The sequence below is a fragment of the Gigantopelta aegis genome, chromosome 15, assembly GCF_016097555.1.
Source record: "Gigantopelta aegis isolate Gae_Host chromosome 15, Gae_host_genome, whole genome shotgun sequence".
NCBI classification, from domain to species: domain Eukaryota; kingdom Metazoa; phylum Mollusca; class Gastropoda; order Neomphalida; family Peltospiridae; genus Gigantopelta; species Gigantopelta aegis.
Genome location: NC_054713.1, coordinates 33,782,327 through 33,799,428, shown reverse-complemented (window position 1 = coordinate 33,799,428; position 17,102 = coordinate 33,782,327). Strand labels below are relative to the sequence as shown.

The following is a 17,102-nucleotide window of genomic DNA, read 5'->3' as shown; positions in this document are numbered from 1 at the left end:
TCCATCCATCCATTGATTCATCCATCCATCCATCCATCCATCATCATTTGATTCATCCATCCATCCATTCATTCATCCATCCATCCATTAATTCATCCATCCATCCATCCATTGATTCATCCATCCATCCATCCATCCATTGATTCATCATCCATCCTTCTTATATTTCTTCATTAATTCTTTTTCCATCTATCGACCATTAATTTCTTCTTCTCTTTTTTTCAACAATTCCTTCAAATGATTAAAAAACACACAAAAAACAAACAAACAACAAACAAACAAACAAACAAAAATTGTACAAGATATATTTTGTTAGCTCGTGAAATAATTATAGTGTTTCTAAACACTGAAATTAAAGATATATAATGCATTATAATACGTCATTTTATTGTCACAATAAAACAGAATAAATGTCATTCTGCGTCTGCCGAGCTGTCAAAGAAACAGGAAGTGTACCAAACAATCAGTTCCAGATGTAATTTCATACCACGCTGTCATTCGTACTTATAATTAGCCTTATTGAAAAAGTATGACGCAAGCTCTCATTAATTGCGTTAAAAAAACAGCTTTTAAAGTTGTATTTTCCACTTCTATTCCAAACGTTTAAAGTTTGTTTTCGTTTAGTGATACAACTAGAGCACATTGATTTATTAATCATCGGCTATTGGATGTCAAACATTTGATAATTTTGATATTACGGTGTTAGAAAGAAAACCCTCTACATTTATCCATTAGTAGACAGGGCGACCAACCTAATGGAACTATTTTTGCGGAATTTTCTGATATTTTCATTTTTATGCGCGAACGCCCTTTTCAAAACAATAATTTTAAAGCACGCGAAAACGCCATTTTTATAAAAGTAATTTTAAACAGCGTGGAAAATGTCATGTTTGACATATATTTGCAAAATAACAATACAAATGAGTATACAGTAATTTATATGTGAATTGGAACTTTCCCATAAAAAGACACCCCCTCCCACCCACACACACCAAAAATCATCAATAGGTTCACAAAAACCCACTTTATTAGCAAATATTACATTGCAGTTTAAGACTCCCACCTGCAGATTAGCAATAGAGTGACAAACAAACTTGGGACCCATGTTATTTTTATGTAGGTACATTGCCAAATTTGCACGATTTCATCATATGCATGTAGTGGGGTCGAACTGATTTGTGGCGAACTGGTTCGGGGACGAAACGTCTGCTACCCACATTAAGACTGGCTGTCGTTCTGCATTACGCTTATATTATTATTAGGGCCGATTTCTCGTCAACCGCTCAAATATGCAAGGTTTAAACGCACGCTCACGATCACTCAAACCTAGTTCAGTATAAACCACCGATCAGTAAAGATCCCGTTTCACGTGCGAATTCATTATCTCGCTCAGCATAACCTGGCTGTTCCATGTTGCGTACATTCCATGCACCCCTTTATTGTTTCTTCTTTCTATCAGGTTATGGCAAAACATTGTAACAATTACAGTTCTTATGAACGGAAAATACTGATTGCTTTAATTAATGAACATCGGGATATAGTCGAGGATAAACAGAAAACCGATGGCAGAAGCAAAAGGAATTAAGAAAATGTCTGGTCGTCAATATCAATAAATATAACGCTGACAAAAAACACCCACAACCGAACAACCAAACAATGAAAGTTAAAGTGTGTTTTGTTTAACGACATCACTAGATCACTAGAGCTTTTGGAATGGATGAATGATACGGCACAAAAAAACATCGGCTATTGGGTGTCAAACAATTGTAAAAAAAACCCAGTATGAATTGATGATCAACAACAATATAAAATTTAAAAGAGTGTAAAGAGCTGTGCAAAGTATAAATATCACAAGTATGTTAAAATGTGGTGTATATGAATATGACAGATAAATATATGAAATTTTAAATAAAAGTCAGTATGTAAAAATTTCAAAATAAGTTGTGGGTGAAATCGAAATGATTCCATCACACTGTGTCTCCCAAATACATCTTTTCGCATCTGTTAAACATGATGTGGACCGGTCCTCGGTGGCGTCGTGGCAGGCCATCGGTCTACAGGCTGGTAGGTACTGGGTTCGGATCCCAGTCGAGGCATGGGATTTTTAATCCAGATACCGACTCCAAACCCTGTGTGAGTGTTCCGCAAGGCTCAATGGGTAGGTGTAAACCACTTGCACCGACCAGTGATCCATAACTGGTTCAACAAAGGCCATGGTTTGTGCTATCCTGCCTGTGGGAAGCGCAAAAAAAAGATCCCTTGCTGCCTGTCGTAAAAAGAGTAGCCTATGTGGCGACAGCGAGTTTCCTCTAAAAACAGTGTCAGAATGACCATATTTTTGACGTCCAATAGCCGATGATAAGATAAAAAAATCAATGTGCTCTAGTGGCGTTGTTAAATAAAACAAACTTTACTTTTTACTGTTAAACATGATTACACTCCACCAAAAAATGGTCAGTGAATGTGTCACAAGATTATTTCATTCTTTCTCCACCGTCCACAGGAGGACAGCCACTCTCTCAGGACTGGGTTGACAGAATTAAGCTTGTTTGCAACCGCAACGTTCCAATCATCTTGTCAAGTTGAAAAAACATATGTTGGTTAATATCATTTTTAAGATCAGTGTAATAAATTTAAAAAAAACCGCACCTTCGTATCAACATCTCAATTAAGGAATCTTCCAGCTTCATATTTTGTATAGCTTAGAGACATGAAAGTGAGTCTGTAAAAATACTGGTAATATACTGGAAGTCAAATATTTGGTAATTTTAACATGTAGTCTTAGAGAGGAAACCCGCTACATTTTTTCATTAATAGTTATATTTTATATGTACCACCCCACAGACACGATAGCCCGTACCACGGCCTTTAATATACCAGTTGTGGTGCACTGGCTATAACAATAAATAGCCCAAATGGCCCACCGATGGGGATCTATCCTAGAACGACCGAACACCACGAGGACGTTTTTCCAAAGGGCTGCGTCCCGCCATCCCAAACAATTAAAGGCCTGCTGGAAAAATGTATATATCCTCTACCCAATAACTTTGAGGATGATGTCACACCGAATGAAAATGGTACGTGTGTATTGTATTGCAGCTACAACCCCTGTGAATTCACTATATGTGAAAATATCACCAGATGGAAATTATACGTATTATCTACATGTATGTGATGCTGCAATAGTCAAACTGTACGGACTATTTGAAATAAACCTGTTGCAAGAAACCTCAATGTCAATAGTATTTGCTGCATGACTGTAATGTTATGGCCACTGTTTATAAGTTATAATTTATTGCGGAACATAATTTGATAAATGGAATCGTTGCAAGAATTCATATTCATTGTATGCGTAAAATGGACCAGACTGTACATTAACAACACACGGTACGTTTCACGATATGGCGATTTTATTGCAATATTTCAAGATCGTCGATATCTAAGTCGGCCACATTTCCATGGATCAAGACCTTAAACGCCCGATTTGGAGGTTTACTTTGAACATGGTTTAAGAAGATTTTGATCCAAGATTCAAATTTGATTTGCAACGAGAAATGAGAAAGCCGAGTTTGAACCGAGTTTAAACCGGCGACGAGAAATCGGGCCTTAGAGCAACACTTTTGGGGTGCCTGTTTAAAGTAAAATCGCGTTATTGTTTAACTTACTTTAATAAAATAACATCGGTAGGTATATTAATGTCATGGATGCTTCATACATTAGTGGTTGCCAAATATTATTTTGTCAATGGTTGCATGTGAAAGCCAACAGAAAGAAAACTGTTGTTGGTTCGGTTTCTTCTGTTTTTTTGTACGATCGTAGCGTTCTTCTGTTATATATTCATGTTTTAATCCACGGTGACAAAATTGCATACATCGCCATAGAACCGATGCCTGCCCCGTAGGAACATGATGTTTAAAGTATCTTTAAAATAAATACATAAATACCGCGAGTATAAAAAATAAGAATTTTGTTTTTCACATATTGCTTCAGTTTACTCGACATTTCCATTGGTCGGCTGTTGATAATAGACACACGCCTTGGTAATGGCACACAACTAGACAGAACGGAACTCAGGTTGAAATGAGTGATACAGATATTTAATGTAGAATGTAATAAGAATTAGCTGCTTAAAAACAAATTTGAGTGAATTTGAAATAAAATTCCGGATATTTGGCATCAATTCCGGAATTCCGATTATGTTATGAAAATTCCGTATTTTTCGGAAAATTCCAGAAAGTTGGTCGGGCCGAGTAGAAATAGATCTTTTACATGCACCCTGGATGGTCTAGGATCGATCCCCGTTAGTGGGCTTATTGGGCTATTTCTCGTTCCAGGCAGTGCTCTACATCTGGTATATCAAAGGCCGTGGTATGTGCTATCCTGTCTGTGGGTCTACTAACGGGGACCGCGCATCAGGCAAGCGCTTTAACACTGGGTTACGTCCCGCTCAGATTTAAAATAATTAGCCTTATTTTTTTTTTTTTAAAGTATTGCGCAAGCTCTTGTTAATAATTACATTACAATTTTTTTTTTTTTTTAAAGTTGCATTTTCCACTTCTATTCAACGTCACACAGGATTCCTTTCATTTTTCCTCCTTTAAATACTGTAGATGTCAGGGCCGTATCTAAGGGGGACCAGGAGATACGTCCACAAAAATATTCATCCCCCCCCCCTTTTTTTTCCTGGGATGTCCTTTTGACGAGTCGGTCCATATTCCCTTTTCTTGTTTCTGCCCCCCTTCGAAAAATATTTCCTGGATCCGCCCCGTAGGCCTATTTACACATTTGAATATCCGATAAATATCATTATTATTTACTTACTGCTTTTTGTTTTACAATGTACCTCATATGCCGTTGAATTACTGCCAGTGTCAATTCAGTTCAATTCAGGAAATGTTTTATTTAACGACGCACTCAACACATTTTATTTACGGTTATATGGCGTCGGACATATGGTTAAGAACCACACAGATATTGAAGGAGGAAACCCGCTGTCGCCATTTCATTTCAATTAACAGCAAGGGATCTTTTATATGCACCATCCCACAGACAGGATAACACATACCACGGCCTTTGATATACCAGTCGTGGTGCACTGGCTGGATCGAGAAATAACCCAATGGATCCACTGATGGGGGATCGATCCCAAACCGACCGCGCATCAAGCGAACGCTTTACCACTGGGCTACGTCTCGCCCCAGTTCATTTCAGATGCCCTTAAAACTAAATGTTACACCGCCACCCTAGAAAGATTCTTTCTCCGCCCCTGCATTTTATGATGGGTCGTATTGGGAAAACACTACTTCCCACGCAAGCGATCACTTATAAAGCAGCTTTAAGAACATCAGGAGGCACGTGGCCTGGAAATGCTGGGTTCTCGTGAAAGTGATTGTTGAGAGTGGTAATTGACGTGAACTCCAGGCAAGATAATAGTACCCACACAACACTTCCACTTTTATGTAACTGCAGAGTGCATCGCGTTCTGTTGCTGCTTGTATTAGTCGATGGTCGATAATCTTGTTTTATAATACTGATCTCAGATTCAGTTCCACGAAACGATCTTAGCATTGCTATCGTCGTAAACTATTTACTATCGCGACTATGTAGGACGTAGGGTCTCCACGAGTAGTTGGGCACGGGCCGAGTCTAGCTATGTATGTATTTAAGAATGAATGAACGCACTGGCTCAGGAATTTTTTAAAAACTAAAAAATTGTTATTTTCTAATTTTGCCCCAGGGATTCGAAATTGATTTTAAATTGACCGTTGTGATATACAAAATATAACTGTTTTTCGGTCAGTCTTGTTTTAAATTTATTTGGCTAGTACTATGTTTTGTTTACAGCCGGATACGATGTATTTGTTTTGTTTTTTTAAATTGTTAGGAAAGGGATAACAACAAACCAACCACTGAAAAATGGACCGGCTTAGAGGCTTAGACGCAGGCTTAGGCGGCGTGTAGTCGGGTGGAGACTAAGATATCCTTGAGACTTGGATTTTTTCTATATGCAATAACCGGACGTGCTGTAATAGGATTTTTCATAACAGTTTGCAGATTTAAAAACTCCTCCTTCATAAGTTTACCAATATCAACGCTACGTCGACTGTAAATTATTGGAAAAATTATTTTATCTCTTTTTACAGCTTTACCAGATTCAACGTTTATTCCAAATGGCTGTTTTGTCTGTAATGTACGAATCCAGAAGGCCTCTCGTTCAAGTCTCAAGAGGTCTGTTTCGTCTTTTGAACCAAGTATCAGGGGTTGTCCAATTGGAATTATTTCAAAATTTTCATCTAACGAATGGTCAGGTAGATTGAAGTGATTGGCGACAGGGGTGTCAACTTCATGCCGAATATCATACTTGTGACAAACTGCTCTAATTCTCAGTTGGTTTTGCGTTTGTCCTACGTACTGTTTTTTACATAAATTACAGGTGATTAGATATACTACATTTTTCGAATCACAGTTCAGGTCTGTCCGAATTTGATATTCAATTTTGGTCTGTTGACTTTTGAAAGTCGACTGCGCTTTAAGTAAGTTGTGAAGTCTACACCTGGTTTTGGCACAAGTAGTAGAGGAGCCAGTGCTTATTTGAGGTGATTGGTTATGCTGAAGTTTGTATGGTTTATAGTCTTCAGTTGCCCTAAGGGGATTTTCTAATTCTCGAACAGTTTCAGATTTAATTTTTCTTAAAAACCGTTTTGAATATCCCCTAGGTTTTAAAGCACTAAATAAAAGTGAACAAGCCTCATTGAAATTCTGTTTGTTACTCGAATTTCTGTGAAATCTAATAATCTGAGATTTAACAATGCCTTTAAAGGTGTGGCATGGGTGAAAAGACTTACAGTGGAGAAGTTGGTGTGTTGGTTTGAAAAACACTTTGTAGTCTAGGTAACCTGATGTTTAGCTATGTATGTATGTATGTATGTATGTATTGATGTATGAATATCTATATATTGTATGTATATATATATACATGCATACATAAATACATACATACATACATACATACATACATACATACATATATATATATATATATATATATATATATATATATATATATAGTCGAACCTGTCTATGGCGGCCACTCGTGGGACATGACAAAAGTGGCCGCCATAAAGAGGTGGCCGCCGTATGCAGGTCATATATAAGTCCGAATTTTTAAAAACAATTACACGTATGTTGCAATAGAACTATTAAGGAGCCATATACATGTGCAAAAACGTTAACGCGATCGGCTTACTGGGTTTAGGTGGCATTTTGAAAATAAATATCAGAAATAAACTACAGCAGTATTTAATTCCTTCTAGAGTTGACACGTTTAACTCCAGTTGTTTTAGGCTAGATACCCTCTTATCAACTGCGTTTAATGACCACCGCCGATGACTAGTACATCGCACCGTTAATCCAGATTAAAAACACTTGTTAATTAACGAACACAGCTAAGCGACCGACGACCTTTAAAGGACCGCTGTTTATCAAGCCAATTGGTTATATCAACAAAAACATCTTACGTTTTTTTTTACGATTGCCAACATTTGTTTATAACTTGCACTAAAAACAATTGTGGCCGCGATAGCAGGTTCATTTTCGCTTTTTTATGACAAAAATGTGGCCGTTGGCCGCGTTGAGCAGGTGGTTGCCATATAGAGGTAAAATATATAGTAAAATTCATTGGGGGGACCTCAGGGTGGCCGCCATGGACAGGTGGCCGCCATATGGAGGTGGCCGCGAAGGCAGGTTTGACTGTATATATACATATATATAGATCGACCGCGTAGATTGTAGGCCCCATGCATATGGTTGAGTTAAAGAGCTTCCTTTTTATGGAAGCTTCGATAGCTCAGAGCGTATCGTGGTTAGTCTGCCAATTTGCGGGCGAATCGGTGCCACAGGTTCGAGTCCCAGCAACGGCATGGGACAATTTGTGAGGCCAGAAAGGATTTAATTATCCCCTGCGCCAGTGCGTTAATATCTATGTATGTAATAGTCAACCTCGACATACATACAGTATATAGATATTCATACATCAATACATACTAGCCAGTGCCAGGTCTGCCCACTGTTTCATGCACGTAAGCGGGATCGACCGCGTAGATTGTAGGCCCCATGCATATGGTTGAGTTAAAGAGCTTCCTTTTTATGGAAGCTTCGATAGCTCAGAGCGTATCGTGGTTAGTCTGCCAATTTGCGGGCGAATCGGTGCCACAGGTTCGAGTCCCAGCAACGGCATGGGACAATTTGTGAGGCCAGAAAGGATTTAATTATCCCCTGCGCCAGTGCGTTAATATCTATGTATGTAATAGTCAACCTCGACATACATACAGTATATAGATATTCATACATCAATATATATATATATATATATATATATATATATATATATATATATACATATATACATATATATATAATTACAGACTTTCCGAATTTATACGATTTACTGTATTCTGATTGGCTGACGTCATTAAAAAAACAAGCGTTATCCTTCCATAAACCTCATAAAAATACGTCATCACGGAAGACCAAGAACATGGTTGACGGTAAGAACGAAAGAAATTATTTTTGAGTGTTTTAAGGTACACTTCTTGTACTGTTTGAAATTATAAGAATTATATGTATTAGTCGATGGTCGATAATCTTGTTTTATAATACTGATCTCAGACTCAGTTCCACGAAACGATCTTATCATTGCTATCGTCGTAAACTATTTACTATCGCGACTATGTAGGACGTAGGGTCTCCACGAGTAGTTGGGCACGGGCCGAGTCTAGCTATGTATGTATGTATGTATTTTTATATTTTGAATATCTCTATTGTATGTATGTCGGGTTTTGACTTAAACATACATATATTCAAATGACGCACTGGCACAGGGGATATTAAAATCCTTTATTGCCGTCACAAATTTCCTCATGCCGTTACCGAGACCCAAACCTGTGGCACCCAATCGCCCGCAATTGTTGGGCCGGAACGCTACCAATCAGACCAACTACGTTCCAACTTCGCTACGCTACGCGATTTTATACCATTTGAGACTCTTATACATCGATAAATTCCTAAAAAATGAGAAACAATTCTTATATATACCTTTTGACAGATGAATATATTTACAAGACCGACAGGCTAACAGGTAGGCAGACACACACAAACACACGCACAAAAACACACACACACACGCACACACGCGCGCACGCACACATACACACACAGACACACTTTAAGTACAGAAATACTAGATATTAAATCATACTAAACAACAATGCTAGATATTGTTTCAGCTTTAATTTCATTTAAGCTATTCATTTTGAATTCCATTAGTTTTATTACTATTAAAATAACAATGACTTGTGAACTTTCAGGCTAATTTTGACAGCATATTTACCTAATCACTTTTATCACGATAATTTTTTTTTTACATGAATGAAGCAAATGGATCGCTTTTCTTTTGTTGGTCAATATATAAAGTCTACCTATTTACCGTAAAGTATCCAATAACAGTTATGTTTCTCGTGGTTGGGCGTCGTTACAGTTAAACACTGGATTTTATTTTAATTAAAACCACCTGACCTTCATCGATTTCCTTTTTCTTTCTGTTATAGAGTGCGTGAATCAATGTTGATTATGTACAGACTACACATATCTTTTGTCGTGTCAAAAGAATATAAATGAAACCGAAGACGCGCTCAAATGTCAGTTAAATTTGTTTTAATCTGTCTGGATGCGCAGCACAAAAGATTGACGGTATTGCGCAGTCGTTATTGTCATTCGCAGATTAAGGGAATGTAGGCCACGTCGATCTAATCCACCCCCTCCACCCTCTCCACCCACCCCCCGGTGTTGGGAATGAGTTAGAATTTCATCGTTGCTCATCGACTTTCGATTACATTTTTTTTGTTAAAGGGACATTCCCAGTTTCAACCTGTGAAAATAACACTAAGTTTAGTTAATCTACAAACCTGTAACTCATTTAGATAAAGTTACAATTAAGTGAAACATGAGTCTGTGACTTTGAAACGGTAAAATACCCTCTAAAAATAGACTAACACGCGACTCCATAACTGTTACGTCTCAGGCGCACGTGCATTTTTTAAAATATGAGAAATGCATTTTGTGATATTAAAAACACCAGGATGACAAAAAACAACAACCCACATTTGGATAAAGTTACACTGAGTGAAACCTGAGTCTGTGACTTTGAAATGGTGAAATACCCTCTAAAAATAGACTAAAACTCGACTCCATAACTGTTACTTCTTGGACGCACGTGCGTTTTTTTAAAATATGAGAAATGCATTTTGTGATATTAAAAAACACCAGGATGACCCAAAACACTTCGAATGTACGGAAATTGATTATCTAAACAATACAATCTAAGTAAAGTATGATTTAAGTTATGAAAAACGGTTATAATAGTCAAAAATATGTGTTAGTGTTTAAAAACTAGGGTATGTCCCTTTAATAATAGTTATTCAAATATATGGAGTGGATCAGCAAACAGGCGGTAAGCCTATATAAATGCCACTCCACAAGATGATGTTACATACTGCATAAATTTCAATGAATGACATACCTAAAACATAACACTACAAAAACACCCCCTGCGCCGGAATTGGTCACTGGCGAAGTCAGAGGCCAAGTCTGCGATGGGCGTGCCTGAACCTTCGGGATATGGGTACGTAAAAAAGAGTTTCCTCCCCTTCCATTACAAAAAAACATAATTTCAGCCATTATACACAAACTACAAATACCGGGTTGGGTTTAAATAATACAGAACACATATTTGGACCAAGCCAAGAACTCGCGCACATATACATGTATGTATACATGGGCTACATTTATAAACTTTACATAAATAGTGACTTTCGATTTAACAGGGCCATACCCTGATAAAAATCCGGGGGGGGGGGGGGGGGGGGGCACTACTTTTTATAAACAAATGAAACACTATACAAATTAAACCCTGAGATGTGTGCTATTTCCTGGAGTAAAAAAAAAGGAAAAAAGTGAGATCCCCCCCCCCCCCCCCCCCCCCCCACCCGGAGGGTCCGGCCCTGGATTATGCAATCGGTTAGAATTATATGAAAATAAGAAGGACTCGAAGTAATAGGACCATGCACCTATTGTCGTGTTGGGATCTAAACCTTACAAATGACTCATTTTACCTTCAATTACTACTTCGGAATCACATTCGCAAGCATTTATTTTCACGAATTGCCATCCCTCCCCGAATAAAAAAAAAAGTACCTCTTCTGATGTTAATAATTTTGATGTTTATTGTTTACAAAATACTGTAAGCTTACGCAAGGTGCTTAGGCCATCCCGTGTTTTTATTTGTTTTATAATCGTCAGACTTGTTATAAAAACCGACCTCGAAAAGAAAACGGAATTTGAAGACGCAATGTCAGAGCAAGTTTGATTTAAACATTATTTATTACTGTCAAAATACTCGTTCAGCACGGTTTATGATTGACCAACAGACAAATTAAACCTTTAGTGTGAAAGCCCAATATGAACCAAGAATATAGCATCGCTACAGCATACAAGCCCAACCCGGATTTTTTTCACTTCCACATTTTAAAATACTGTGATGTTTACTTCCAGTTTTTTTTATAAACACGTCTATTGCTTTCATCGCCAAATGAAAGAAAACCATACAAAACTTCGTATTGTTTATTATCATGTAATATATTGTCTTTAATTTGAGAGATCGCTTCTTGATATAAAGTTTCAGGGCCGTACGCTGATCAAAATCCTGGAAAATATAGTGAGAAAACTCGAAATTACTTGAGCATGGGGAGTTTCGATCCCGAACATCTCCCCCACCCCCTCCTCCCCCCCTCCTCCCCCCCCCCCTCCTCCCCCCCTCCTCCTCCCCACCCCCCCGTTCACACGAACCTGCCAGGTCAATGAGGTGCGTGCCCAAACCAACGCGTTTGCACATTTAATTAAAAGACAGACACGAAAACAAATCAAGATGAAAGTGAATGAATAATGGCGTTTTCTCTTCGGCCGTATGGCTCTCTTTGTCGGTTACGGATTAATCTTGAGCTGATCAGAATGAGGTGACCCATTTTTTCCCCCCTTATGTATCTTGATGTTGTTTACACCATAGACGCAAGAGAAACGATAAGATCAGACACACACACACACACACACACACACACACACGAACAGAACCACGCTCCGGGCTGTTCCGGAATCACTCGATCGAAGTCAATACGAGCAGACAGAAAGACTATCCAATGACACGTCCAGCGCGTGGATGCGATCATCGAATGCTATAAAAGATTTTAATGGGCCGTGTGATCGTGTTCGAGTTAACGGTTTAGCGTTCCGGGAGTCGACAGTCTAGGAGACGGAACAGGACGTAGCCCTGTGGTAGCGTGCCGCTAAATCAGGAAAGGAAAGGAATGTTTGTTTTATCACAGCAAAACAGTTTTGAAAATGCGGCTATTTATGTAGCACCAATGTCCATAGTTTTTTAAATTATTATTATTATTATTATTATTATTTATATATATATATATATATATATATATATATATATATATATATATATATATATAGAGAGAGAGAGAGAGAGAGAGAGAGAGAGAGAGAGAGAGAGAGAGAGAGAGAGAGAGAGAGAGAGAGAGAGAGAGAGAGAGGTTATTAGAATGAAGTGTATCGGATGAATATATAAAAAGACAGGATATCACAACGTTTTAATGGAATAAAAAGGCACTTATTCCATTAAAACGTTGTGAAATTCTATCTATCTATCTATCTATCTATCTATATCTATATATATATATATATATATATATATATATATATATATATATATATATATATATATATATATAAATGAGAATACTGTTAGACGGCGCTTGGTTTACATAATTGTCGCCATTATATTGTATGTATACAGGAGAGGGCCTAGTAAGTTGGCAAACTTGTGCCCAATCCTTTCGTTGTTTATGCAAGGAAATATGCTTTCATCGGGAGAGGCCTTGATATATAGGCATTTTGCCTGTTGGCCAACCCCCAACCAGCATTATAATTGGGAATAAATATTGTTTAAGCTATATGTCTTCAATCAAGAAGCCCGTAAAATGCTACAGTAAAGCGCAAATTCCATGTATTCGTATACGTAAATGCGTGCCCCTGCGTGTGTTGTAACCTCATCGTGGTGCCAGAATGTAACATTCTCTTTGAGAATGGCCAGTACAGCACAAATCCCCTTGTTTTCTTCGAGATATAATTAAAATTTTGAGTAAAGGTCAGTATCTGTCAAAACACAAAACAATAGAAAATAAAAAGAGGTTAATTAATGCCAGTAAGTCCTATAAGAAATGTATTTCTAACGCATACTCACAACACAGATTTAAAACTGAAAGGAAAATGAGAACATTACGACTAGACGATTCCAAGGGATTCTATAAAATATTGAAGGGACCACGCAAATCGGACATAAACGTTCCCCCAGTAAATGAATTCTTCAATTTCTTCAGTAATTTAAACAAGGGCGAACCGAATGAGAATAATACACCCGAATTTAATATGGACGAAGCACTAAATGAAGTAAACAATGACAGTATTATTAATGGACAATTCAGCGAAGATGAAATTTTAAAAGGCATAAAACAACTTAAAAATGATAAAGCTGCTGGTATTGACAAAGTCGTTAACAAGTACATTAAATCAACCGCAACAATTCTCTTGCCAGTTTACGTTAAACTTTTTAACATACTCATCGAGCACGGTGTTTTGCCGGAGGAATGGCTCAATGGTATCATCATACTAATTTTTAAAAATAAAGGAAACCGCCTATCGCCTGAAAACTACCGACCGATCACATTGCTTTGCTGTTGTTCTAAGTTATTTACATCTATACTCAATAACCGTTTAAATATATTTATTGAAGAAAATAATATCATGAGTGAAGTCCAGGCTGCTTTTCGTAAAGGCTACTCCACAACAGACCACATATTCACCTTACATAATTTGATAGATATCTTGAAAAAAAGAAAAAAGAAGTTGTACTGCGCGTTTGTTGATTTTCAGAAAGCTTTCGACATGGTTTCACGAACTAATCTATGGCAAAAGTTATTATATAATAATATAAACGGCAAATTCTTTAGAATCATACACCAGATGTACCAAGGCCTTAAATCACTTATATATGTAAACAACCAACACTCCGGGCTATTTCCATGCAACAACGGTATCCGGCAAGGCGAAAATTTATCACCTGTTTTATTTTCTTTATATTTAAATGATTTAGAAGACTACTTATTCAATCATGGATGTGAAGGGCTTTCCCCTATCCCAGATAATCCCGAAAACCCAACTGACGTTGGTCTTCAACTTATCTGTCTGCTATATGCTGATGATACAGCCCTCTTAGCAACAACTGCATCTGACCTACAGCATACGTTAAACACCTTTTATGAATATTGCAAGACATGGAAACTTAAAATTAATATCACTAAAACGAAAGTAATTATTTTTAACGGTACAGCTAAAGACTACAGACATATTTTCAAGATAGGAAACACTGCTTTAGAAAACATTAAAGAGTATAAATATCTAGGAATTACATTTACTAATAAAAATAACTTCCGAATTACAAAGATGAGACTTAAACAACAAGCTACCAAAGCAATGTATTTTGTACTTGCAAACGCCAAAGAACATTTTCTGTCAGTCGACTGTAAACTTAAAATGTTCGACTCGATGATCCTTCCAGTTTTACTACATGGGTGCGAAATTTGGGGACATGAGAAAACTGATATCTTAAACGCTGTCCAAATACATTTTTTCAGACATATTTTACCAGTAAAAAATCGACACCACTATTTATGTTATATGGAGAGCTGGGGAGAATGCCTGTCGAGCTAACTATATACAGACGAATGGTCTGTTATTGGGCACGAATTGTATCGGGGAAACAATCTAAACTATCTTTCTTATTATATAAAGCAATGTTATTAGACCATCTTAGCAATAATACCAATTATAACTGGATCACTACAGTAAAAAATATCCTGAATAATTTAGGAATGAGCGATGTCTGGCTTTCCCAATCTTTTGTATCAGTTAAGGTCCTCTCTCAACAAATAAAAAATAGACAATATGACCAATATTTACAAACATGGAGTAACAAAATAGAACTCTCATCGAAAGGCACTACATACAGATATTACAAAGAACACCTCAGTCTAGACAAATATTTTACTGTTATCCCTGAAAAGATGTGGACAACTATTTTGAAATTCAGATTATCTAATCACTATTTGCCTATTGAAACTGGACGCTGGAATAACATACCAAAGAAAGACAGGCTATGTAACCTATGTGATGAAATAGACATTGGTGACGAATACCATTATATTTTCGTCTGTAAATATTTTCATGATTCCAGGGTCCAGTTTCTACATCCATATTATTATACACGACCAAATACTTTCAAATTCAAACAACTCATGAACAGTAAACGAATCAGTGTATTAAAGAACTTATCAAAATTAATAAATGTTATTACTAATATCTTTAAACGCTCAAAATACACCCAAACTAACAGTATTTAAGGATTGTACTGTTTATACTGGAAAATAACTTATTTACTGCATATATTGTCAACCACCATCTTGTCATGTGTATATTGTGAAGTGAATGTGTGTACATATATACATTTATATTGTAAATCCCAAATTCTTCATATATATATATATATATATATATATATGTTCCTTTATATTATGTAGCCCTCATATGCCGTTGCTGAACGGCCAGAGTGTAAATAAATTCTGTTCTGTTCTGTTCTGTCTGTACTATTTGTATTTTTGCACAGTTCTTTATACTGTGTTTTTATTTAAATCTTGAATTTTTATATTGATGTTGATCATCACTTTATTTGTTTGCATTACCATAGTTTGACACCCAATAGCCGATGTATTTTTCGTGCTGGGGTGTCGTTAAACATTTATTCATTCATTCATTCATTCACGTAATGCGTAATAATCACTTTCTATGCAAATGCATGCTTCCTCTGTAAGCGTATGCGTATCCGATCAATCTAGGCGGTGTAGATTACTTATACGTATACGGAAAGAAGGATATGTTTTATTTAACGACGCACTCAGCACATTTTATTTACGGTTATATGTCGTCAGACATATGGTTAAGGACCACACAGACATATATAGAGAGGAAAACCACTGTCGTCAATATTAGAGCCGTTTAAGGTCACTGAAATAAAACATTACTTACATTTTATTGTTCGGATTATCCATTTTTGTACAACCGATGTGTTTCTGGTCATCCTGTTTCTAATACCACAAAATGTATTTTTCATATTTTTAAAAACGCACGTGCGTTTTAGAAGTATCGGTCTTAATAACAAGTCACGTGACCAAAATTACTCCGATACAATTGGCCGAAGATTAGAAACTTACGACGTCAAAACAAGTGGCGCGAACACGCAATGGCGCTTGCCCTGCCCATATCAAGTAATGAACCTATGAAATGCCGTCTACATCGGTTAGAAGGCTTAAGACGTTTCTTCAGAAATAAAAACGTCTTAATGCCTTCAAACCTATACTAAACAGTGTCCATTTCTATGAGTTAAAACTAGAATCTGCGCCTTTAACATTCAATAGCCGATGATTAATCAATCAATACGGTGCCCGTAACGGTTTCACATATACCTTTTGTTGTTTCTGATAAATTTTGGGTAAGTACCTAACTACAAATATCATGGAATATTGCGCCATTGTTGCTATTGAATGGACGGCGTCAAACCTAGATTACGATATGAACTACGTTTGGAGTTGCGGAAGCGGGATTTAGCTCAGTCGGTTGAGTGCTCGCTCGAGGTGCTTGCGTCGCAGGATCGAACCACCTCGATGGATCCATTCAACTGATTGGACTCTGGGTTAGGGTTTTGTCGATGGTGGACGTGTTTCACCTCGGCTTCCGTATTGAAAGTTTTGAATTGGCGTTATCTACATTGTTAGTCTGTTTGAGTTGAGATTTTGAGGTTAGAGTAAAGATATGAGTGGAGGAGGAGACATGGAGAGAGAAGAAAAGAAGAAAATATCATACAAGAAGGA

At 37.1% G+C, this 17,102-nt stretch overlaps 1 protein-coding gene across 2 annotated transcripts in view; it reads left to right on the top strand.

The window, feature by feature from the left end:
* LOC121390609 (cationic amino acid transporter 3-like) overlaps positions 1-17,102 on the top strand; it is a 106,185-nt gene that overhangs the window by 69,037 nt on the left and 20,046 nt on the right. The gene's annotated exons all lie outside the window — the stretch shown is intronic.